The 27,240-nt window shown below is 36.3% G+C and overlaps 1 long non-coding RNA gene across 1 annotated transcript in view; it reads left to right on the top strand.

The window, feature by feature from the left end:
- The first annotated feature begins 9,832 nt into the window (after window positions 1-9,832).
- LOC137219681 (uncharacterized) overlaps window positions 9,833-27,240 on the top strand; it is a 33,365-nt gene continuing 15,957 nt past the window's right edge. Inside the window, exon 1 of the long non-coding RNA XR_010941204.1 lies at window positions 9,833-19,741. This is a non-coding gene — a long non-coding RNA (uncharacterized lncRNA). The remainder of the gene's footprint in view (window positions 19,742-27,240) is intronic.

Raw genomic sequence — 27,240 nt, 5'->3', positions numbered from 1 at the left:
ACTACGAGTCGGTGGCGGAAAAGGGAGGACAGAGCTGCCTCTTGGCGCCCTCCAATTTACTGGGGCGGAGCACTCTACGTGTTGGTGGTGGAGGGTTTCGCTGCGTGGCTTGTAGTGGCTTCTTCCAAAACTGCGCTGAAATCATCCCGCAAGTTGACTCAAGAATGTTCAGATTTAGGCTTTTAATTATAAAGAATCATTTCAGAGGACTGGGGTATAATAGTGGAAAAGGAACAAGACACGTTTAACAGCGTAGCCAGGTCTCCCCCAGGCTGTAGCGACTTCTAGATTTCTGTTGATTGGGAGTTGGTTCTTAGATTTTGTGAAAGATTCTCGCTAATCTGTAACCTTTCTCCTAAGGGATGTCTAAATCCCTCCTCTTAAAAATGATCTGTCCTCTGTTTTTATGTTCCGAGAAGACAATGTAAAAACGTCGGCGCTGGGGGGATGGGAAAACACTTCCTAGGCTTCTCCCGCCTGGAGTCCTGAATTCAATGTTCTGGTACTACCTTGAACACGTTACCACTCTGGGCTTCCATTTTCTCATTTTAAGCAAGATTTTGGAGATTAAAAGATGCAAACGTTGTCAAAGTACATATAGATCAGGATGATTTAAATGAGACCACTTAATTTTTCGTGTTTCTCTTTTCACTGTTTTGCATTTTTAAAACGAGTTATTTTGGCTTATATTTAAAAATCACATGTGTGGCTTTTGGTTTTAGTGTGTCAATATTTTTAAACAAATTGAAATAAAGAAGTAGACTAAAACTAAAATACTACACCAAGAAAAGAGTTGGAATGAATATTTCAAGCTTAAACAGGTGATTAGAAGGTGAAGGGTGTTTGGAATTCTCTTTGTAACCTTTAAGCTTTTAAACTTAAAAGCGATTTCTTACATTTAGGTGTGCACAAACTCTTCATTTTAAATGTGGACTCATTTTTCCTAACATTTAAAAAAATGCTATCCAAAAGGATTGGAGGAGCCAGATTCATCCAGTTTTTGAAGCTACACTAAATACGTTAAAGTATACAGATAATCTAGCTTCAAAATAGTAGGTGGGGCTCGGTACATTCTGGTAGTTAATTCAGTTTGCCATTTACAGGCATCAGCTATCTAGTTCCATCTAATAAAAATGAACCACCTTGTATGCCCCATGTTAAATTTTATACATAAACTTTCTTTAGCTCACTTTGAGTAGATTTCAAGAAGTGTCGTAATCATAATAGAGATGAAAATTAAGGTATTTTAAAAAGTTTTGCATTAACCCTGAATGAGAACCAAAGCACGAGCAAGATTATGGTAAAAGACAACATCTGTATAAAGTTGTAATTTCCAATTTGCAAGCTTCTGAATCTACTGTTGTTGTTTCTGTTAGCTCTCCCTCATGGTGACTGGTTTCTTAAAATAATGTGTATTTTATTGGGAGTTTATCTTCAAAAAAGTTCTGTGAGAGCCCTTTATATCTTGGATTGAGAGACTACAGATTGGTTTTGCTGGTCCCTAGAAGTTTCATTTGCTTTAAACGAGATTTAAGGTAATTTTTTAAACTTGTAATATAAATTTAGATCTAACCCCCACTGTATGATACAGGCCTCAAGTATCTGTAGATGCCCTTTAAAAAAAAAAAAAATATATATATATATGTACACACATATATATATATAAAACTCAGAGATAACAGTCTTCCTTACTGCTTTTACAAAGCAGTAGGCTGAGTTTTCTCTAATCCTCTGTTACCATGTGGACCATGATAATTAATTTAGGAGTTGTAAATTAATTTAGGAGTTTCCACACTCTGAACTTTATTTCGGTGATCTTGTCTCCATATGTGTTTAGGAATCAAATCCCCAGCACACATTCAGGTAGAGTACCCCTTGGATTTGCTTTCTACATCTCTTTTTGCTTTCTTTTAAGTTCTGTGATGTATTTTTTCTTTTAAATAAAAACATGTTGTGTAGTGTACAGCGTTTTTGTGTTTGTAGCAAAAGGGGACCATCTGTGACAACTTAGACTATTATATTGGCTCCAGTTGATTCTCCAACAGAGAAGCTAGAGTAATTTTTTAGAAAAGAAAAATCTAATGTCTATAGCCTGCCTAAAACTGTAAAACAGCTTCCCATTGCCCTTTGAATAAAATCCCAGTTCCTACATGAGCCTGCATGATCCGATCCCTGCCTACCTCTTACATGACCATTGTGCTGTCTTTCCCTTTATTCCACATTCCCTACATCCAGCCAAGTTGGCTTTCTTTGGAGTTTTAGAACATGCCAGTCTCTCCTGGCATCCCCTACTGCCCTACCCAAGGCTTTCCCAACTCCTGTTCCATTTGGCTGTAATGATCTTTACTTTATCTGGCTGGCTCTTTCTGCTTCAGGTTTTGACCTGAATGTCCACTTAGACTTCAATGACTACCCTATTCTATCCAAGTAGCACCCCAGTTTTTTACATTTCTGTGTTCTTTATTATTTTCACTTAGCACTAATTACAACTCCTAAATTATTTGCATTTGTTTATTTTCTGTTTCCCTTTACTAGTTAATATCTCCACAAGTTCAGGTGGTGCATCTTTTATTTACTCAGTGTATAAGTGTTTGACACTGAGCACTCACATAAATATTGAAAGAAGAAACCTTTCAAAGTTAAGTACTGAAACATTTCCACATCTTATATATTCTGAGATTCCTTTCCAGTATGAGTTTCTATGAACCCCATTTGTTACTTATTGCTAGTTGCAGCCATGACCTCATGGTTTAGTAAATAAAAAACATTAAAAATAGGCTGAAAAAGGACTTCCCTGGTGGTACAGTGGTTAAGAATCTGCCTGCCAATGCAGGGGACATGGGTTTGATCCCTGATCTGGGAAGATCCCACATGCTGTGGAGCAACTAAGCCCGTGCGCCACAACTACTGAGTCTGCGTTCTAGAGACCGTGAGCCACAACTACTGAAGCCAACGTACCTAGAGCCCATGCTCCATCACCACAATGAGAAGCCTGTGCACTACAACGAAGAGTAGCCTCTGCTCACAACAACTAGAGAAAGACTGCATGCAGCAACCAAGACCCAACGCAGCCAAAAATAAATAAATAAAATATAAATTAATTTATTAAAACAATAGGCTGAAAAGAAGATGCCATTTTATAAAGCCTTTAAAATAGCATTTCAGCAGTATCCCATAATTTTCAATATATGTCTTGCACATCTATCAGATTTATCCGTAAGTAATTAATAACACGATGCTATGGTAAATAGCAATTTTATTCAATTTTTAATATTTTGTGTCTACTATATAGAAATAAAATCAATTTTTGTTGATCAACCATGATAAACACACTTTATTTTTTTTTAAATTTTGTATTTATTTGTTTTTATTTTTGGCTGTGTTGTGTCTTCGTTTCTGCACATGGACTTTCTCTAGTTGCGGTGAGTGGGGGCTCCTCTTTGTTGCAGTGCGTGGGCTTCTCATTGTCATGGATTCTCTTGTTATGGAGCACGGGCTCTATGCACACGGGCTTCAGTAGTTGTGCATGGGCTTAGTTGCTCTGCAGCGTGTGGGATCTTCCCGGACCAGGGCTCGAACCTGTGTCCCCTGCATTGGCAGGCAGAATCTTAACCATTGTGCCATCATGGAAGCCCAACACACTTAATAGTTGTAGCAGCATTTTTAAAAGTAGATTTCATTGGATTTTCTACCTGTATGATCATGTTGCCTGCAAACGACAGTTTTACTTCTTTCTTTCTTCTAATCTACATGCCTTTTCTTCTTTTCTTGCCTTATTGCACTGGCTAGACCCACCAGTATAATGTTGAATAGAAAAATGAGATTGGGTATCTTTTCTTGTTTCTGATCTTAGGGGAAAAGCATAAAGTCTTTCACCATTAAGTGTGGTGCTAGCTTTAGGTTTTTTTGGTAGATGTCCTTTATTAGGTTGATGTCCTTTCTATTCCTAGTTTTCTAAGAGTTTTTATCAGAAATGGATAATGGATTTTCTTGCATGTGTTTTCTGGGCCTATTGACATGATAATATGATTTTTCTTTATCAGATTCTTAATATGGTGAATTGCATTGATCAGCTGGCCAATGTTACACCAATCTTGCATCCTGGGATAAACTCTACTTAGATGTAGTATAGTACATTATGCTTTTTGTATATTGGATTTGATTGGCTAAAATTTTTGCATATATTCATGAGAGCTATTGGTCTAAAGTTTAATTTTGTGTAATGTTTCCCTTGTTTTGGGGTCAGGGTAATACTGGTTTCACCAAATGAGAAATGTTTTCTTCTCTTTGATTTTCTGAAAGACTTGTGTAGCATTGGTATTAATTCTTCCTTCTATACTTGGTAGAATTTACCAGTGAAGCCATCTGAATTTTCCTTTTTGGGAAACTTTTTAACTACAAATTGAATTTTTTTAATAGATAAAGGCCTACTTAGATTATTTATTCTTGAGTGATTTTGGTAGTTTTTCCTTCAAGATATTTATTTGTTTCATCTAAGTTGTTGAATGTATTGGCATAAAATTGTTCATAATGTGCTTATTGTTCAGGAAAGGGTTAGCTCAGAGGGTTTGTGTTGTTCAAACTCTGCACATTCCAAAGAAATAACTGGCTCTTGACTGGCTCCTGGGAGAAAACCTCTAAGCATCCTTCACGATAAGATTGTCTTTATATGCCTAGGGTCTTTGTGCTTGTCAGATAGTTTATGCTAACAATGTGATTTATGGTGAATGCCTATTTTTGTTTACCTGGATTTCTGGGCAATACTTTATCAGTTTGATCTCTGGAGGGGCTGGAGACTGGATAGCTAAAGTCAGTGATGTTGGTGTTCCATGCCTGCATGACTTGACTCCCAATAAGAACCCTAGACAACAAGGTTTACATGAGCTTCCCTGGTGGCAATACTTCATATGTGTTGTCACACATCATTGATGGGAGAATTAAGACCTGTCCATACAACTACATTGGGAGAGGACAACTCGAAGTTTATATCTGATTTCTTCTGGGCTCCTCTCTGTGTGTTTTGCCTTTTCTGATATTAATATGTATCTGTTCACTGTAATAAACTGCAATTGTAAGTATAACAGTTTTTCTGAGTTCTTTGAGCCTTTCTAGTGCTAATCATCAAAACTTAGGGTGGTATGGGGATCGCCAACACTTATTATCCTTTTAATATCTGTAGATTTTGCAGTGTTATCACTTCTCTAATTCCTGATATTGGTAATTTGTATCTTGTCTCTTTTTATCTGATCACTCTCCTTAGAGGTTTATCAATTCAGTTTTCTCAGACAATCAGCTTTTGGTGTTACTAAATTTCTCTATTGTTTAGTAGTTTTCCACTTTGTTGATTTCTGCTCTAATCTTTAGAATTTTATTTCTTCTGCTTACTTCATGTTTTATTTACTCTTCTTTTCCTAGTTTCTTAAGATAGAAATTGAGGTTGTTGATTTAAAATGTTTCTCTTTTCAAAATAGGTGTTTAGTGCAATAAGTTTTCTCCTAAGTACTACTTTGGCAGAATCCCATGAATTTTGATGTGCTGTGTTTTTTCATTCAATTCTAATTTCGCTTTTGATTTTATCTTTGAGTCATTGATTAAAGTTCTGTTGTTTAGTTTTAAATATCAATATTTGGAGATTTCTAGAGTCCTCTCTTACTACTGATTCCTAGTTTAATTTCATTGTGATCAGGTAAGTAGTATATATAATTTGAGTCCTTTTATATTTATTGAGATATGTTTTATGCCCCACAATGTAGTCTCTCTTGGAAAATATTCTTTGTGCAAATGAAAGGAACATGTATTCTGTTGTTGTTGGATAGAGTGTTCTATTAGTGCCAATCAGGTCAATTTTGTTTGATTGTGGTTTTTAAGTCCCCCATATTATTACTGGCTTTCTGTCTACTTATTCTATTTATTGAGAGATGAGAAATGAAATATCCTATTATAACTCTGGATTTGTCCATTTCTTCTTGCTGTTCTCTCAGTATTGCGTTAATGTCTTGAAGCCTATTATTAGGTGCATGAACACTTAGGATTGTATGTCTTCTTGATTATTAGACCCACTTATAAAATTTGTCCTCCTTTTGCCTGATAATATTTGTCTTAAATCTATTTAGTCTGATATTAATATGCAACTCTAGTTTTCTTTTGAATAATGTTAGGATGGTATATCTTTTTTTTTTTTCTTTTAACATACTTGTACCTTTCTTTTAGGCAGCATTGGTCTTGCTTTTCTATCCAATATAGCAACCTCTGCCTTTTAATTAGTGTGTTTATACCATTTATATTTAATGTGATTATTATGTTTGGGTCTTAAACCTCTAAGCTAAACCTTAAACCTTAAACCAAAATATTCCAGTCTTTGATTTCTCTTTGTCTTTGTTGTTTGTTCCCCTTCCCCATCTTCTTTTTCATTAAAATTTTTAAATGATTCTGTTTCCTTTGGTAACTTATTATCTATAACTGTTTTATTATTTCAGTGGTTGCTTTAGAAAGATAGTATACAGCTTTAACTTTTCACAGTTGACATTCACATAATATTATAACACTTCACATATAATATAAGAAACTTACAAATACATATTCTACTTCTCTTCTGCCCTTTATGTTATTATTTTCATGCATTTAACTTATACATGTTATAAACCTCACAATATATTGTTATTATTTTTGTTTAAACAATTATTTATTTAAAAGATTTAAATAAAAAAGTCTTATATATTTACTCATATAGATACAGATTTCTGTGCTCTTCATTCCTGTGTGCAGATCCATATTTTCATCAGGTATAATTTTCCTTCTGCCTAAAAGACTTAACATTTCTTCTAGTACTGTTAAGGTCTACTGTTGATGAATTCTTTCAGCTTTTATATATGTAAAAAAGTCTTTATTTTGCCTTTGGTTTTCTTTGTTTTTGTTTTTTATACTTGAATATACAAAAAAGTTTTATTCATATCAGGCAAAATACTGGGAACAAAAAAAAAAGAACAAAAAAAAATACTGGGAACAATCCCAATGTCTATTGCTTAATAACTGGACAAATTGTGTTTTACTCATGTGATGGAATACTATTCAGTAATAAAAAGGAATAGACTGCTATTATTTCTTCAAATATATTTTCTGTCCTCCCTGCTGTCTTCTTCTGGGGCTTCCATTACACATTTGTTAGCCACTTGAAGTTTTCCTGCAGTTCACTGATGCTCTTTTTATTTTTTAACATGTTTTGTTTTTCCTCTTTTTGCTTCATTTTGTATACTTTCTATTGTTGTGTCTTCAGATTCACAAATATTTTATCCAATGTCTAACCTTCTACTAATCCCATCAAGTGTATTTTTTCAACACAGACATTGTAGTTTCTTCCTATAGATGTTCTGTTTGGATCTTTTTATATCTTTGGTATCTCTCCTTAAGTTTCTGAACATATGGAATACAGTAGTGATAAATATTAATGTCATTGTCTGATGATTTTAACATCTGTGTTAGTTCTGGGTCAGTTTTAATTGATTAATTATTTTCTTCAATATGATTTATATTTTCTGGCTTCTTTGCATGCCTGGTAACCTTTAATTTGATTCAAGATGTGAATTTTATCATGTTGGGTGTTAGCTATTTTTGTTTTCCTATAAATATTTTTGAGCTTTTTTCTGAGATGCAGTTAAGTTACTTGGAGATAGTTTTATCTTTTTGAGAATTGTAACTTTTAAAATTTGTTAGACGTGACCAGAGAAATGTTTACTCAAGACTAATTATTTCCTACTACTGAGGCAAGAATCTGTTGAATACTCTACCAAACGCTCTGTAAATTACGAGGTTTTCCAGTCTGACTGGTGGCAATAGCCCCTATTCCTGGTCCTGTGTGGGTGCTGTGTACTGTATTCTCTGGTGCTTTGGGATAGTTCTTTCCCTGTCCTCACACAGTTTCCTCACATGCATGTGCTGATCACTATTCTGCTGCATATTTGAGGGGACCCTCTGCTGATCTCCATCATTCCTTTCCTGTGCAGCTCTTTCCTTTCTGGTACTCTGTCTTGCAAATCCTGACCCCCTTGTTTTCCTGGTACTCTGAACTTCATCTCCTCAACCTAGGGAGTCCAGCAGGCTTTGCATGGATTCTCCCCTCTCCCCCACCCCATTTGGCGGCCTAGGAACTGTCTCAAGGCATTAAATTGGGGCAATCATAGGGCTTCTTTCGTTTTTTCCCCATGTCTCAGGGATAACTATTTTACATTGCCTATGTCTTGAAAATCATTGTTTTATATATTCTATTTGCTTTTTTGTTTGTGGTTGTTTTAGGAGGGAACATAAATTCAATCCCTCTTACTCCATTTTGGTCAACAGTGCAAGTCCCAGCACTGTTTTAAGTGCTTTACATATATTAACTAAGCCTTTCAACACTGTGGAATACTTTCAACTGATATTCCTGTTGTGTAGATGAGGAAACTGAGGCACCAAGAGACTGTGAGTTGCCCAAACTTGCATAGCTTGTTAGTAATAGAGCTAAGACTCAAACTCAGACAGTATGACTCCAGAAGCTATTATCTTACCTACCTGCCATTCTGATTTTGTAGTATTCCTCAGTTTATAAAGAACTGTGGCATACATTTCATTAACTTCTTATGTAGCTGAGTTCTTAATCCCATGTTACTTGCATTTTCAAAACAGTATGCTTATTCATCCAGAAGAATCTTTAGTAAGTGAAATACCATGTGTCCTGACAAAGAGAAAGGAGAAATATTTGTGAAGTGTAGCAGAAACACTTTTTAGTCATTAACTCTCCCAATTTCACTCAACCTTGGAATTTTCTGACTTGGTTTCCCTTAGCTGGTCTTGATTTTTGCCAACTTCTCTTACTTCATTCTTTAGACTGTTACAGATTGCCCAAAAGTTTCCCTTGTTTTAACCTTTGTATTCATGGCATCAGGTACTAGGAAAGATGGTGGTTATTTGTAAGCAAGAGGCTTTTAAAAATGAAGTACTACAAGTAATTTAATAGTTTGCATTTTCCTTTGGGAAGCATTCAAAGCTCTTTCCATTTTTGAATTCTAATTTATTACTTTGTGTTTGAACTGTTGTCTGTCTCCAAGTGTATAACCATTAGGCAGCTAGGAGAGGTATGTGGGAAAGTATTTCTGTTTATGGCTACATTACAAGTAACATTACAAGTCACTTGAGATGGTGACTCAATGAATGAATGGATGGATGGGTGAATCAGAATATGCTGGTGGCCAATTGGAGGGGCCAAAGGGAGACCGGAGGGCAATATGCTGCAGACAGCATATTCCCTATGAAGTGAATATCTAGCACAGAGACAATTGAGTCTTGACCACGTGATGTCCTGGCTTTGGGATGTCTATTCTATTTGCATTTGAATCCAGTTGTTTTTTGATTTCAGAATTCCTCACACTTAAAATAAGAAATCATACTGAGTTTCTCTTTCCTTTTCCATATGCTGTCTTCACTGGAATATTTTAAATATATTTCTCAATGGAGAGGCAATGCCTTTTCATTACACTGGTATTTCAAGCATATTTAAGAAATGAAAATGCATTAAAAGCATTAACTAGAACTTAAAACAGGGCAAAACAGGTCTCCTGTTTAGTCTTCAGTTTAATTACTGTGTTATTCTGCCAGCTTTCGCCAGAAATAGTTGACTGAATGAAGTAATTTCCTTGGATATTTACAAACACTATGACTTGTAAAGGTCTGTGAAGTCCCATTTGGCTTGGAACTGGGACTGAGGATGACCTGGCAGTGCACAACTGTTATTTTGGGCTTAGCATATTTTCATAGTCACCAACTCAGGAAGATAATAGGAAGCAAAGAGAGGAAGGTAAAATGTTTGGCCTTTATACACAGTCCTAGTTTTGTAATTTTAGCTGTAAGGTTACTTAAAAAATGAGAGAGTGAAGCATTGATTTAGTCTAAGACACAAGTGGTTGGATAGTGATTTCTGTGTGTGTGGTTGTTAGAATATCGTGTTAAATTATGAATAGTCTAGAAGAAATTTACAAAGCTTTGACTATCAATAGTCAAAGCTTAAACATTGGCTTATCAGTCATAGTATAAATGAATCACCAAGGTCAGTCTGTTAATGTTATTGATTTACTATTCTGTAATAAAATATTTTTGTTTTGTGTTAAATAATAAGATCTGATTTTGAAGGCATAATGTCAAACGAGAGAGCAGACAAGAGGAAGATTAGACTGGAAATTATTTTATCTGAGGCAGCCTACAGGAAATTCCAAAAGACAAGATAAGTATAAATGAAACTTTTAAAGAATTGAAGTGGAATGCCAGATTGCAGTACTGTGGGTTCAAGTTTAAAGATGTCAGTTCCTACTCAAGGAAAAAAAATGATACAGAAACTTCAGATGGTCTTCAGAAGGAATTTCAACTGTGGTAATATTTACAATGTGATGATTTCAAAGTAGCTATTCATGGTCTTAAAATATTGAGAAGTAGGGAGAGTAGAAGTAATACTATTGGGTAAGGTGTTTTAAAAAACAAAAACAAAAACAGAATAATAGAGGTGATGAATGTTCTAAGAGGAATTCTAAAAAGTGAGACGGTTGAAGCTAATGTTCTTATGGAGCATATAGAGGGAATGAATCTACTCTTAGTTCTTATTTGGATCTACATTTTACCTGCACAGAAGGATGAATACCTCTCTCTCAAAGGTGACCTGAGAGTAATCTAAAGTGAATTTTAGTCTGTCACATCATGAGTAATTTAAGTTCAGCTGTCTCAATCATAACTTACAAATTTGGTGACAAGCTATTGAGTCATTTTCATCTTATATGGTAACAGCAGGTTTTGTAGGACATGAAGATTATACAGTTTCGTAGGGCCTCCTTAAGAGATAAAGATTACAATATTATAAGTGCACACTTACTTTCAGGGACTTGGAAGCCTCAAGCAAGTGGAAGGCCCTCAAGCTTGAGCTGTAGTAGCCTCAGGTGGCCAATCTGCTTCTAGTAAACAAATTTTATTTAATTTATACAGGATAAAAAGATTCATGTAAGTGAAGGGTAACTAGAATATCAGTATGGTCGAAAGAGGAGTGGATTGGGATTTAAGATTTGTTTTCTAGCTTAGGCTGATTCATACGTTTCATTGTTTATTTACTGAGTGCAGCATCGTATTGGGTTGGCCAAAAAGTTTGTTCTGGTTTTTCCGAACGATACTACCAAAAACCCGAATGAACTTTTTGGCTAACCCAATAAATGGCATTATGGAAGTGGCTGTGAATTCAAAGAACCTGTACTTAAGGAATAAAGCCTTCCATGCTCAATTTGAATTTGGGAAAGAGTGTACACACTACCCCTTTTAGTGAGACACAACGGACTTTAGCATATTAATGGCTCTGAGAGGTGTTACTGTTAACAGACACATCATGTACATACACACAAGGTGAAGCTTCGTTTATTCCAGTTTTTAGCTCTTTTCTTTTTTAGTATGTGTAACACATAGTAACATCACCTGGAAGACATTTTGGGAAATACTGCTATGAGGAATTATCTCTTTCAGCCTCCTTAACTGTTACAGGTGTTCTTAGATTTTCCTCTTTGGCCAAGTGGGAACTGTCATTCTTGAAGGACTCAACATTCCCAGCAGTGTATTTTAGGCAGACTTGCACACTTGGACTCAGTCAGCAGCTCTTATTAAATGGTACCACCCATCGAGCAGAGATTGGCAATGGGGTGTGAATAGGTGCTTAACAGGGGTGGAGGGACTGGCCCGTCACAGCCCAGCCTTGTTCTTCATGATTCCCAAGACTTTCCTTTAAGCATCCTTCAGCCTTCTTAAGTGAGCTCTCTGCTTTGGTAGTTTTCCTTCTGTGCTTGTTTGTAGAAGTCATTACACTTAAGTGGGAATATCACCCAAGCAGCCTGTGCAGTGGTTCGGGGGCCCAAATAAGAGGGAGGTTCTGCCCCCTCTTCAGAGCATTTCTGAATGTAGAGGCCTGAAAGGAGGTCTTTTTGCCAAGAATGGTTTGGAATTCAAACTTAATGCCAGAACCACCACACCTTTTTTAGGGTAATTACCACTTAACCAAACATTTCTGAGTTCCTTATAAACTGGTCCCCTCAGTCACTTAATCATTTTAGTAGCTCTTCTCTGAACTTAGTACAAGTTTTCCATAATTTTGGTAACAAGGTGCTCTGTAGGGAATGCAGAGTCCAGGTGCAGCAACCTTGCCAGGGCACTTGGTGTGGTGGGAGTCAGCAAGAGAAAGATGACAACCACCCAGTATCCCTGAGGCTCTTATAAGTGTATGGCAGCTTTCCACCAAATGGAGTTGAGCTCACAGTAAATGCATAGGTGAGTAGACAAGAAATTGCCCTTTCCTCAATTCAGTGGGAAGAAAAGCCCGTGGCCTGCCAGCAAGTAATGTGTGTGTGAAGTCAAAGGAGTCCTTCACCTGAAATAACATTATAGCCAGCCTTTACCATAAGAAATCTTTCTAAAGCAGAGGCTGAGAAATTCTTAAATGGAATATTTTGAGGAAGGGCAGTGGCCTAACCTGAAAGTTATCATTGTTTTATAGTTTTTCAGAATGTATACCGTATTTGTATAAATAAGATAATTAAAATAATGTTCACTATTTTTTTCTCATATTTTGATGGATCTGAAAGGAAATCTAATGAAATGTAGAAATCACTTGAAGTTGAGTGATTTCCTTAGGGTCAGGCAAATGAGTAAATGGGAGAGTCAGAATGATGCCCCAAATATGTATGTCTTCAAGCCCTGTACTTTTCACTTAAGTCTAAACAAACAAGCCAACCAAACAAAAACACTCCTATCCCCATAGCCTATTTCTAACACTGGATCAGAGATAAAGACTTATTGGCAAGTCTTCTGGCCTTTTAATTTAGTTACTCTATCTTTTGTGTCCATGTTTTTTAATCTTATGTCATTAGTTCACTTTTTTTTTTTGGATAACTCTCTTTTCTACCAAAAATGAAATTCCAAAGACATCAGCATCTGGTACTAAAGTAAAAGTAAGTTATTTCAAAGTTTGTTGGGGTTCTGGGAGAGACCCTAACAAGGATTGTTAAGGTTTAAGTAAAAAGTCAATAATAAATTCCTGAAAAATATAGGGTACTCGTTTCCTGATATTTGAGACATTTAAACAAGTATTTAACAATCTGATTCTAGGGCTAATTAAACATACGAATAATGGGCCACCCTAAGAACTACATTAATGAGTGATTCATGCATGAAACTACATATCTTTGTGGCAACTAATGTTTGAACCATATTTAAAATGCAGAAGTATCGCTATAAAACAAAACAAGGCAAGGAGAACCATACCAGAAAGAGTATAATATTTAAAGACAAATATGCATATTATTGTAGCATTTTAAAAAATACTTTTTATAATCATGAGAGCATAAGATTTCAACTGAAATATTATTTCCCACAACCTTGGAAGATTGCTTGCCATTAAGACTCTCAATTCACCATTGCTGACGTGAGGTCACATGCTATCAATATTGGAATTGGGCTTTTGTTCCAAGCTCCTTGCTCTACTGTGGATTTCTTTTTTTTTAAAATAAATTTATTTATTAATTTATTAATTTTTTGGCTGCGTTGGGTCTTCGTTGCTGTGTGCGGGCTTCCTCTAGCTGCGGCAAGCGGGGGCTTGTGGAGCATGGGCTTTAGGCGCACGGGCTTCAGTAGTTGCAGCATGCGGGCTCAGTAGTTGTGGCTCACAGGCTCTAGAGCACAGGCTCAGTAGTTGTGGCACACGGGCTTAGTTGCTCTGCGGCGTATGGGATCTTCCCGGACCAGGGCTCGAACCCGTGTCTCCTGCATTGGCAGGCGGATTCTTAACCACTGCACTGCCAGGGAAGTCTCTATTGTGGATTTCTCCCTGATCATTGCAGGATGACTGTTTCATTAAGAAACCTATAATTAAGTGAGGAATTGGAGGGAATAGGATACTAATGTTGCACCCCAAATTATTCTTCCCTTCTCTGGTCAGCCCTATCCATCTCTGGAGGCTAAGTTCTAGAGATCTTTGAGCACAGCTGGACTATCAGGTAGTTTGGTCTTTGGAGACTGATATACCTAAAATAACTTTGAATAGTTAAATCTGACCATGTGTGAAATGGCAGTTGCCTTTTAATTTTAATGGAATATTTTAGAGCATTTTTATGGAAAAGCTCTTAAAGTTCTGTTTTTCACTACCTTAATGAAAGGGGAAAATGTGTTGCTGTTGCTGTTACTTTTTATAATAAATTTAAAGCAGTTCCTGCAAATCTTAACAAATATTTAGTGCTTTTGGCAAAACATCTTTATAAAATTTCCAGAGCAAAATACAATATTCTGCATTTAAACTTCTTTGAATAAAACAGACTGAATTTCTAAGAGGACTTACATCATGTATCAATATTTCCAAGTTAATTGAGTATGTGGAATCATCAAACCACATTACCGCTATTTCATCTAGAAAGATTTATGCTCAAAATTTTAGAAAGCTAAATAGAATAGAAAGCTAGATTCACAAGTAGGAGTATTATAGATAAAAACACACTTTTTTTTTGCGCTGTATTTCTTTTGTATATTCAAATCAGGATGTCTTCTGATACCTGCTTTTAAAATACACTGCATTGTAAAATATAACGTGGACATTCTAACTCTGGGATTTCACAAAGACTGGTTCTTTTGAGCTAGAGGCTATGATTTGCTGTTAATGTTTAACAAAAGGCTCTCCAGAAAGAAAAGAAAAAAGCCAGCAACCACCTTGATTTCTCGATTCCCATAGTGTAAATATGAAATGTGGAGTTAAGAAGAGATGCATACAGTCACCTCTTATCAGTTGATGCCAGCCTGCTCCAGCAGACCACTGAAGAGGAATTCTTTTATATTTACTAAACGTACATTTTGGAAGCCATCAGTTATAAGGGGCTAAGTTTAAAGGGAAAATTTGATTTAACTGGGTAAGATGGACTAGTACCATTTCTTTGGGGATATACCACCTGGGAAAGTTTTGACAGAATTTAGTCACCTTATCAAATGGAGAATTTTGAGCAAATGCCTAGTTATAAACTTTAGGTAGCTATTGAATAAGTGGCTTGGCAAAATGAATGGAAATAGAAAAAGTCAAAGTGGTCATTTTTTATTTATATTACTTGTTTTTCACAAAGAATCTGAATGAGCTTTGATCTGGGTCCCTTGAAACAATCATTTGTATGATAGAATGCTAATATGTTTCTGGGAAAGATGTCTTTCAGGAAAATATTTTATTAAAATAATTGTAGCTAACGTTTATTTTGGCATTCTCTGTTCTAAGAGGTTCTCATGTTTATCTTTTTAAATCTTCACAACAACCTTATTATCCCTCCCATTTTGCAGGTAAGGAAACTGAGGAACAAGGAGTTTAAGTAACTTTTCCATGTTGCCACACCTACTAATTGGGATTAATCCAGGAAGTCTGACTCAAGAGTTCATGCTCTTAATGCACTCTTTTGCTTCAAAAGCAAAAGGGTATTGTATTTGTATTGTTTTTGTTTGTTTTTTTAAAGATTACAGCAGTTAGCCAATCACTTTGAATATTAAAAAATGTTTCTTTTTGGTCATTGAATTTACATGAGATTCAATAAGTGGATAAGAGATATAGTGAAGCTGTCATTGATATTCAGAAGGGTAGACAGTTTGGAAACCATTTTTTAAGGTTAAGACATTTCTACGCCAGATAATCTTTGGATTACATTAATAAAATGGAGATTAAATAATAATGTGGCTAAGGTGTACCCTTGCCTTTAGTTAATGGAAATCATATATCAAGAAATGATAAATTTGTACTCTTTATATCCCTACCTAGGCCCGAAAGAATTTAAGGTGATGCTTACGTATACACACACATATATATTGAATAGGTACGTATGTACACACATTTGCCAATGTATTTTACTTTAAAGGAAATGAGGAATCCAAGTTAAGGGAAAGTAAGGGCAGAAAAAATAAAATGGAGCCAGGAATGAAGGTAGTTTACCAAAACCATGTTTCAAGGTTTCATATACTTTCTAGAGCTACATCACAATTTTGGCTCTGAAACTTTTTAGGGCCAAAGCAGAAGGGAGAAATAATATGCAGTGTCCATGTTATGCTAATTTAAAAATAAACACCTTTACTTATGCATTTATAATTACATACTGATACTGACTTTTCTATCAACATCAAGAATTAATCGGAATCTGAATCTCCTCTATCTCCCAGAGCAGACAAATCCTTTACCATACTTTCTCTTTAAAAATGCACTGCATCATCAATTTACATTTGAAGATTTTTTGGAATCCTTTTGGATTGATCTGGATGTATTTGCATCCTCTTCTATCATTGTCTTTCTGATTGCTGATGAATCACTTCTTGGCAATTGAATTAACTTTAGAGTCAATTGTCAATTTCTACTTGAACTTAACTGCAGGCTTCATCTTTCATTTGCTCACAGTTTTTTCTTATATTAGCCTCTTTCTTAAATTCTGTTTTTAGTTATAGTACATTATCTTGTATTTTTTCAGAAAGATTATTGGTGTTCAACTCTTAGACTTTTCATATTATTATTTGCCCTGGCTTTTAAATGATAGTTTACTTTGTATGTAAATTCTAATTGTCCCTTATTAAAGTATTGTACTGTATCTTCTAGGTATTTGTTGCAGATGAGAGGTCCGATGCTGTTTTAATTTTCATTTCTATTTAGTTATACTCTTTGTTTCTTTCATAGTTTATTACTTATTGTTGGAGTACATATAGTTTAATAAAATGTGTCTGGATGTTATTCTTTCCCTGCTATCAGTGGGTTCTTTCACTATGAAAGGACTTTCTTTATCTAGGGGAAATTTTGTTGCTGTTCTTCAGTGTTTTTATTATTTATTTGATTTTTTTCCTTCTATTTTTTAAATTTCTCTTCTTGAACTCCTACTAAATGCATGGCAGAACTTTTAGATATATTCTACATATCTCATCTTTTCTCTCATGCTTTTAATCTCTTTGTCTTTTTCAACTGAATTCTGATAGAATCTTTCGGTTTACCCTTCTGGCTCACTGATTTCATCTTGAGTCTCATTCATTCTACAATTCAGCCCATATTTCATTAATCATGATAATTTCTGGAAACTTCTTTTTCATGGCATCCTGTTTTGGTTGATGTAATTTTTTTTTGTTAACACCTTTTTAAAAATTTGTTTATTTACGCTTTCTCTGATTTTTAGGAGGTGAAACAGATGAATAATTATGTTTAGCTTACCTTCTTAAACCAGAAGTCTTATCTTCTTTATATTGGTTTAAGTAAGGATTTAGAGTGTTTTAACAGTGGTCCTCAAACTTGCAGAACCCTTTTAAAGAAAAGCCAAAATTTTTGCAGGCTCCTACTGACTTAGCCTGAGAAACACTGTTGTATATAAAATCTTCATTGGATTTCTTCTTCTCTTCTTCTGTTTCTGCTTCTGCTTCTTTTTTAAACTAAGGCATTTGTAAATAGAGCAGTGTTTATCTTACAGTGCTTTCCTTTGACTCAGCACACCTCTGCAGAGTTTTTAGTGGTCTGTGTAATTATCATCATATTCTTTGGTGAGACACCTGTCTTATATCAGACATCTATTATTGTGCCTTGTTTGTTTGCTGTTTAAAAATAAATTTAGTGAAGTTCCATGTGTGCTTTATTTGTCTGGTTACACTCTTTTGCCTGATATCAAGGTAGTTCCTATGTTGGAACCTTATCAATATGGACCCAGGATGAGTCATGCTTACAGGGACTGCCAACAATAGAATTCTGTATGCTGAGTTTTCCCACATCTAAAAAGTCCCAATGATTTGACATTGACATAAATATTACAGATATTTTGGTTTGCACCAAATTAATTTGTGATCACTAAAAATTGGAGATTAAAGACATGGCTTCTGCTTATATTTTTAATTTATTAAATAAAGCTTTGCTTCTTAACATTATTTAAATTTCATTTTAGAATTAACTCATAATGGAACTTCTTCTTAATTTCAGTTTTTTAATTATCTCAGAACTTTTCAAATAATAGAGAAGAAGAATTTTGAGGGAAAGAAGATAGAGAATTGAAAAAAACTGTCCTACTTCCCCCAGTTTTTAGCATGAAATTCAATCTAAAACTTTTAGTTCCATCTCAGGTTATAGTTAAACAAAAGGATATCAACAGTTGGCTCCCTAAATATCACCAACACAATCTGTGGGTAAGATAGAGCTGAATTTATTGCTAAGGTAAGGTAATAAGTACCACCTCACAAAGCTTTGGCAGTATATGGGAGGGGAAAGGGGGAACGGTAAGATCAGAATTTATTAAGGATTGCAAGTCTGGTTTAAATCTGCTCTCTTAATGTGGGGACTAGATTAGGATTGGGTAAGATGTCCAGGATTGGTAGAAAGTGCAAGGGGAAGGTTTTGAACCAAGGGATTCCAAAAAATTTGAGCATTTGTCTGTTGATGTTTTCTGTTGAAGAGTTGGTAGGTCTTTGGGGAAATTCCTGTATTGAACAATCAAACAGTAGGACAGTCCTGGAAGAGTTAAATAAATAAATAAATATTTAAAATGCTAATGAAGACAGTGGAATAGCAAAGTCACATGAATCTAGGCAATAAGTTGTTATTTCCTTTCTCAGTGCCCAGGCTGAGTGTGTGGGTAGTTGGTTTTACTTCTCAAGATTCTCGAGTTATCCAGGTTATGTACTCTTCTATTTGCTCTGCAGTCAAATCTCCTAATTTTCCAACTACTCCTCTCTAAAAAGTGGTAGAATAAAATTTTGCCTGGAAGCAGGAATACTGATGGTCTAACTGGCATATTCTGAAGTCTTTGAAGCATGGTGTGATTATCTGAAGCTCAAATCTAGGAGGCCCGAGACCTGAGGGCCAAGTTCTCCACTCCCAAGCGTGGGCAGGAACAAAGCATATGGGCTAGCTGGCCCAAGCATTGTGACTTCAATGAATATCAAGGGAGCCTTAGCCATGGAGAACAAGGGCCTAGAGGTGATGACATTGAAGCAATTTGTTTCCAGAGTGACTTGTGAGATTGTGAGGACAGGATTAGAAACAAAGAATCTTCAAAGGTAGCTTTCAATTATCTTTTGAAACTGGGCATTTTAGAGGCCTCAAACTGGGCCTTAAAACAGCTGTCACACTGTCTCAATGCAAAGGAAGATGAATAAGTCTTTCTTGTACCATCGATTCTTCTTTCTGCAAATACGTATCACTTTCCTGCCTCCATATGAAAGATCCAAATTTTTATTTTATTAAAATTTGCACAAAGGCTTCTGTTAATATACCATTTTCTATTGTATATTTAAAGTACTTCAAAATGGACATGATACCCAAAGGCTCAGAACACACATCACATTGTTCTGTGCCTATGTATTGAATTGGAAAAAAATTTTAACCAAAAAAAAAGAAAAAGAGAGAGGATGAGTAAGAGGCAAAATAAACACTTCAAAATCTTATTTCCATGATGCTCAAAGGATCTCTCTTGCTCTCAGAAACTTCAGAGCAAGATAGGGGCCTTTCTTTTTTGTAGCTTGAAGCAACTTTCCTGTCAACCATCCATCTAACCTCTGTCACTAGAAAGCTATGCGCTGGCAAACTGGCCTCAACAATTCAAGGTTGGAGAACCACAGCCAATGCCCGAGGGTGGGACAGAACCCAGGCGCCAAGCAGTATCCTTGGGCTGCTAATTTGCTGGACACACAGAGCCCTGTTCTGTAACCTCCCCCTAGGTTGTGGGTGAGTGGAACCCATTAACATTTAAAAATATTTGCAGAAATCAGAGGGGTGGAAAAGGTATTTCTGGAGGGCCAGTACTCAGTGCACTTTCATGTGTGCCAAAGTTGGCTGCCATGGCTTCGGCTTTGATAGAGAACATCTGGGCAACTGCTGCTGCAGCATATAGATGGGGCGGAGGGCAGGGAACAAAGGGGGCTTGTGAGAGAACGCTCAAGTGGGGGAAATGGTCTCGGAGAAGGAGGCCTTACTTAATGCCTATCCCATGCTTCGCTGGGGGAAGGGATTGAGGACAGGAATGGAAGGTTTTGCCTTCACGTTGCCTCATTAATGAATGCTGAAGACAGAAGCAGCACAGCACCAGCTAGTGGGGCTGCAGAGACCTTTGTTTCCACTGCTAGACAGACATGTGCCTAAGTTCAAAGATGCAGCCAACAGCAATCACCACTGGTAGCAATCTAATGCTACTCCTCTCTTGAAGCCACTTGTTTGGGGCGGGGTGCCGGGGTGGGGGGGAGGCAGGCAGGGAACAGGAGATGGATTGGAGAGGAGGGAGGATTGGTAGAACACTTTCAGTCAAGACAGATTTGTCATTGTTTCCCCCATTGCCAGCCCCATCCATATGGAAACAAGATAAAGTGAATTGCATATCGTGAATGGGTATATTTCAAACACAAAAAATGCTTTTATTTACTGAAGGTTAAGGTCAGACTGTTGAAAATCTGTCATTTATGAGTAGAATTTTGTATTGAATTCTGATTTATGCATGCCGCACCTTACCCAGCATGCACATATATGTAAGAAAAATCCATGTTTAGGCATTTATTAAATCACAGAAAGCTTGACTTGCTGATATATGATAGGAACCACTATAGTTCTTTATAAGAATGAATAAACTACTACCCCCTTTACCAATCAGATACTGGTTATAGATATAAGCTGGTCTAGGTATTCCAATAAATGTGATGTATATACTTCATTTTCAAAGTCCTCCCTCCCCTCTTCCCTTTGCTCCCCAGGTTATTGGCACCTTCTGACTCAGCTTTGAAGAACTAGTCCCATGTTTTGTTTTGGTTTTTTTGCGGTACGCGGGCCTCTCACTGTTGTGGCCTCTCCCATTGCGGAGCACAGGCTCCGGACACACAGGCTCAGCGGCCATGGCTCACGGGCCCAGCCGCTCCGCGGCATGTGGGATCTTCCCGGACCGGGGCACGAACCCGTGTCCCCTGCATCGGCAGGAGGACTCTCAACCACTGCGCCACCAGGGACGCCCCTACTGGGTTTCTTTTTTTTTTCATGTTTTTAATATTACTAAGAGCTCTCTTCCCAGTGGATTCATCTCAGAGTCCAGACATTAGTATTTGAAAGGGCTACAGGTTTTTTGATGGTAGGGGAGTTTCTGCAATATCAAACTCCATTCATTTAACAAATATTTATCAAGTGTCTATTGTGTAACAGGCTCTCAGGTTATGCTATTCAACAAGATAGTCCCTTCATTCTAAAGCTGAGAGCCCCAAAGGATGATATATCAAATAGCGTATTCTGGTTTGCTTGAAAATAGGTGGGCAAACTTTACTTCATTTAATTCCATTTATTGTTCTGATGAGTTTTAGTCTATATTGGCTCTTACTACTTCATATTGTTCACAGTATTTTAAAACTTATATAAGATTGCCTGCTCTGTTGTTCAAAAAATGCTAATAAAATAAGGCTACTCCATGGCTTTGAATTTTAGGTGATCTGGTATCCACGGTTGATCTATTTACATCTATCTCCATTATCCATCTAGCTATATCTATCTTTAGCCTAAAAATAGGCCAAGTAGTTTCAAAAGTTTGGCTTTGGCAAAAAGTAATTTTAAAACTACTGTTATTCCTAAGTTTGTTTAAAATTTGAGTTTACTTCAATTGCTTGTTAAGAATTGTATGTTGCTGCTCATGTTTTCACATTTCTAATTGTTTTTTTTAATATCTTGACTTTTTTTTTTTTTTTACTTTTAATCATTTCTAAGACTTTCACCTTAGAAAGTCTTCCTTCCCCTCCCTTTCCAAAGCAATAAACCAGGTCCATCTGAATGGCAGATTTATGGCCAGTTACACCAAGAAAAACAGTTTTTAAAATTAAAATCTGTAGAGGTTACTTCAGATCCTATCAAGTATTCTCTCTTGATAATAAATTATCAGCACCCTTATCTCAGAAATAATAGACATCTGGTGCTATGTGGAAACAGAATCTACAACTCAAACTACAAAACAATAATCTTGACCAATTTTTAGTCTGATGAAAGCTATGGTTCCCTTTTACAGAGAAAAAAATGTATATTAACACCAAATTTTGCCCCCATCCTTTCACAACTATGTATCTGTTAGTAAGAAACTGTACCCCAGGTAACTAACTCCATTTCCTTTTGAGGTTAACTTACATTTTTATGCAATTACTGCCTCTTGGACAAAAAACATTTCATATTTATCTGAGTATCAGTGTTTTGGGTGTATTAGATATTCAAATATTAAGTGGAACTTACATTCTTAAACTTAGGACATTATAAGGATTGAGAAAATGGGATATTAGTCTTAGTCATGTTAGTGATCTAAACGTTGACATCAAAATCGTGAACATACTCTCAAATTTATCCAGCTCGTATTGATTGAGAGCTAACCAATATGTAGAATGTTTGTGTCTCTCATCTCCAAATTGTTGGGTCCCTTTTATATTATGTGGAGGCTGAAATGCCAGAAATGATTCATTAGCTTCCAAAGAAAATCTAGAACCTATCATTAAGTCCAAGAGTAATGCTTTGATTTCACCATCCTGAGCAAATAATTAAGTCTGAACTAAAGCCTTAGGAGAGTCTACTCTTATTTTATTTTCTTCACCAAGCTATATACAGTGAGTCCTTTGAAACTGATCCTCCATTTAAGAGTAGTCCTAATGGTATAGGTCCATGTCATAATTTCTTCCTTAATATGTATGGCATCTTATATTCGATGTCTATTTCATTTTTTCATCAACTAGAATATTGATTCATGTGAATGTGTCTTGGCTTGCAAGACAGTGAAATCACAAAAATATCCAGTGGTCAGTCTTACAAATGCAATGGATGATTCAAATTACCCACAATTAAATAGTTTTCAAAGAAATCTTCTGAGTTTGATATCAGGGACCCACTGCCAATGAAGCATCTCAGGAGTTAAATCCACCTCATGCCATTGTTACCTAGTCCCAAGATGTCCACTAAGATAAATCATCTGCATACAGCAAAAGAATTTGGAGTTGCCCATCTGGGCATGAGGGGAAGATTGACTCAGCTGCTACATATGATCTCAAAGCTGTCTGTTTTCCATGACTGATTTTATTACCTTATTTGAGTCCGTCTCTGGATGAGCTCAACTGTCTTGTCCAGCACTTTGCATAGCGGCCCTGCTCTGCCGTTTCAGCTAGTCCCAGCCTTGCCACATATACAGTGAGGCTTTATCAATGGTAGTAAACAGTGTTTCTAAGTATCCTTCACGCAAGGAGATGTAACTTGTTTACTGAGCTGCATAGGCTTTTCTTTTATACAACTCTAGAAGCAGCCTCTACTGTTGTCTGAGATTCTCAGCTCTTAACATCCGTTTGTCCTTGAGCCCATCCTTATTCTAACTGCAGTATCAACCAAGTCCTAGCAAGACTCAAAGTGTCACAACCCCCTTAACCATCACCCACAGCCCAGCACTGATGCAACTCAATTGTCTCTAGCATGTTTATTCCCTTTATAATGTAAATATTGCAGTGATTCTATCAATGTAAGCCTAAGTGTCAGCTGATAATTTTGACATATAAGTATGTACTTACAACCATGAACTGTCATTAATAACACAAACTTTCCTGAAACATTCAGAAATTCAGCAGCAGATGAGATATCAGAACTTGCCATATCTATGGTTCTTTAGCACTGTGCTAATCATCTTGAATTGGTCATTATTGCCCAAAGAGAGCAATTTTTTTTCTTTTTTGTGAAATATTATTTCAACTCAAAAATCTAATCTTAATGAGAAACCCCATTGAAAAAAATGGGGTTGAAAACACACTGAGCTCAATGATGCAAAGAGATAAAAATCCAATGGAAGGTACTGAAGTCATATACTTCATAGCAGAAAGCAAGCAGACTCTTAGTATAAGCAAGAAATACTTGGCTTTTATAGAAAATTTGTGTATATCAGTGCAAGTCTCATTTAAGTGAAAGGTCATTTTTAAAAGAGTAACCTATATTAAACGCATATAAAACTGGCATTTATAAGAGTAATATTTATTTTTTCATTTTTCTTTTTAAATGAGTATAGGACTAGCAGTGTGTAAAGATCCTTATTCAGGGATCTTGTTCATTTGACTATTCCTAAGAGAACTGATAAGAGCAAAGGTCTGACATAGTCACTGCAATAAAGTCTTTGGTGGAACCACTCGAGCTAGTATTCCAATGTTTATAATCTGATTTTGGGGGGCTCCTTTTACCACAGAAGAGATTAAAGGCTTCAATTCCTCTCCTTCCTGTAGCGTGCCTCATGGGGGGAGTATGTTGTCCCTAGTGATGTTTAAATAGTTCTCCAGCTGGTGGGTTTCTAAAGGTGTTTCTCGACCTTTTTATAACCTCTGCCCCTCTTTGATAAAGAAAAATTTCATGTTTCTCTGGAAATTATATTACGGCCCGCCTGAAAAAGGGGAAAGACCAAGATGAGTGAGGAGTGGAGGAGGGATGATTGCTTCATTTGCTTTCTGTTTTCTGAGTTTCTTCACCAGCCAAGAAGTTTATATCAAGCTTTTGTTTCTTTTTCTGTAGCTTTCGAAAAATCTTATTGATTTACATGATTTTAGATATTAAAAATTATAATACTGAACATGTTTTATTCAAACTATGTATCTTCCACTCTTTGCTTCTATTACCCCCTCTAGATATGGAAGACAAGAGCAACTTGCTCTGACAAATGGAAATAACACTGTTTTTCTCAAATGTTAAAAACAAACTAAATTTTTGGAGCACAGGATATGTTTTGAGCCTCTTTGGGTATAAAAATACGTATTTGGCTTATGTAAACCTCAAAATTAAATCTAGTTTTTAAACTATGGAACAAATGGTTTGGGGACAAGATGGGCAACAACTGACTTTAGTGGACAATGAAAACACTACTGTATAATTTTCCACTTATCCAGCCAAGTGAAGGAATTCTTAAGGGGTATCTTGAAACTATTAGTGATCATCAGCAAGTAATACTCTGAAGACCGTAGTGCTTTCAACTCTTTTTGTCTTCTTTAGTTGGTACACTTTTCTACTGCCTGATGATACTACATCTAGATATCCTTTACTCTTATAGTTCTTCAAATTATCTCTAATTATTAGTGAAATCTACTTTTCATTCTAGTTGTGCATTTGTTTTATATGGTTACTAATAAACAAGCATTTCACTTAGAAAATCAGAAGATTTAAATGGGGTGTCTGGATTTGTCATGCCCTCTCCCTTGCAATGGTAGGACACTACTCCTGTTTAGTCCACATAACCTTTTGGTTACATCTTTTCCCCTGGAGTAGCCATTTTTTTTAAATCTCTTGCTGTGTGCCAGGCACTGTGTTAAGCATTCACACTCAGGTGCCCACCTGACCCCATAGCAGCCCATGGAGGCAGTCAGCATTATCTCCACTTTCCAGATGAAGAGACTGAGGTTCAAAGAGATTAAGCAGCTGTTGCAAGGTCAGTCAGCTAGTAAGTGGTGGAACTAGAGTTCAAACCCAGATCTGTCTGACTCCAAAGCCTATGGTCTGCAGTGTGACCCCATATAGCTTTTAGAAGTAATACTTGACCCTTCTTACAGCATTTTGTGGGACCCTCACTGAACTCCTTCTGGAACCAATCAGTTTACTTGATAAATCTTGTCTGGATTTTTGATAAAGAAAGTCCACCCCCTTGGACAATACCGCCTCATACAACCTTGGTATATGGAGGTCACATGTTGATGCTCCCTTTCTTCTGATTTCCTCATCACCCTGATCCAGAGATTATTTCTAAGTAAGTCCTGGTTGTTTTAGTTTGCTTAGGCCAAACTATATGGATGTCTTCTTTTATCCTATAGAGTCATTTTTTATTTTCCTTGTTGAACTTGTCCTGTAAGTGAAATAGGAATAAGTTTTTCCTAAACTTAAAAATTCAGGAAGTTTTTAAGGGACATTAAAATATTCCTGTCTGTTGTGAGTTAGCAAAGTTCACCCAAGAGTATGTTTTGACAAACCAAAATGTGTGGGAATTTTCCATGGCACCTCTGTCACAAGATATGAGGAGGATGACCATGTCTCTGGGAGCACTTTTCCATCTCTGCAAATTGAAAGTGTTAGTTGACAAAAATTTAAGAGCCCAAGAGGGTCTTGATGGCAATGAAAGCTCTATATATTAAAATACACCGTCTGGAATTTCTTTGGTGAGGGAAACCAGATCTGAGGATCAACTTCATTCCTCTTAGGTATCTTATTTCCTTAGCAACAATACTGTTTCACCTGGTAGAATTTGGTCCTAGAACTTTCTGATGATGACGATAACTAACGTTGCTATTCTCTAGAGCTGAGATGTAAAATCAAGTGTGGCAGTTTGAACCATTTTTTTCCCTGACAGTGCTGACAAAAAGCTAGTTTAGGGCTTCCTTGGTGGTGCAGTGGTTGAGAGTCTGCCTGCCGATACAGGGGACACGGGTTCGTGCCCCGATCCGGGAGGATCCCACATGCTGCGGAGAGGCTGGGCCCGTGAGCCATGGCCACTGAGCCTGCGTGTCCGTAGCCTGTGCTCCGCAACGGGAGAGGCCACAACAGTGAGAGGCCCGCGTACCGCAAAAAAAAAAAAAAAAAAAAAGCTAGTTTAATTTCACAGAATAAACCCACTGAAATTCAGCCACTTCTGAAATGAGAGAGAGGATGTCATTTTTATGTGCTCTATGAATGTCCTCTGGAGAAGATGCAAAAGAATAAATGTTGGCATAAGGCATTTGACATCTTAGTTAACAGTAAAGATATTTAAGAAAACACAGGGACAAATAGAAACAATAAATTTTTAACAATAATAAAAATTTAAGCAAATAAATTTAAACAATAGATTTTTATGAATTCAAATATCTGGTATATGTCCTTCTGCTTCAAAATGAGTAACAAGTGAAATAGTGTCAGGTTGTATCAGTGGAGTAATTCTATTTTTAGAAAGTTCAAATGCTAAGCTTAAAATGAATTATAACTTGACTGAAATATTTCATGAATGAGTTGGTTCATAAATGCTGATAATATTTTTAGTAAATGCCAATTGCCTTGAATTCATTAACCAACTATCTGAGTGGTCCTGTACATATTTTTAAATTAAATTTATTTAGTTTGCTAAAATAGGAAAGATTATTTTCAGTGGGGTTTTCCCTAATGAAATAGAGTAATAAGGAAAATAAGTTGCATAGCAATTAGAAATTATTTGTTGAATTCCGAAGTTTGGAAGTATAATCATT

Source organism: Pseudorca crassidens, chromosome 2, assembly GCF_039906515.1.
Source record: "Pseudorca crassidens isolate mPseCra1 chromosome 2, mPseCra1.hap1, whole genome shotgun sequence".
Classification (NCBI taxonomy): domain Eukaryota; kingdom Metazoa; phylum Chordata; class Mammalia; order Artiodactyla; family Delphinidae; genus Pseudorca; species Pseudorca crassidens.
This window is presented reverse-complemented; position numbering and strand designations above follow the sequence as displayed.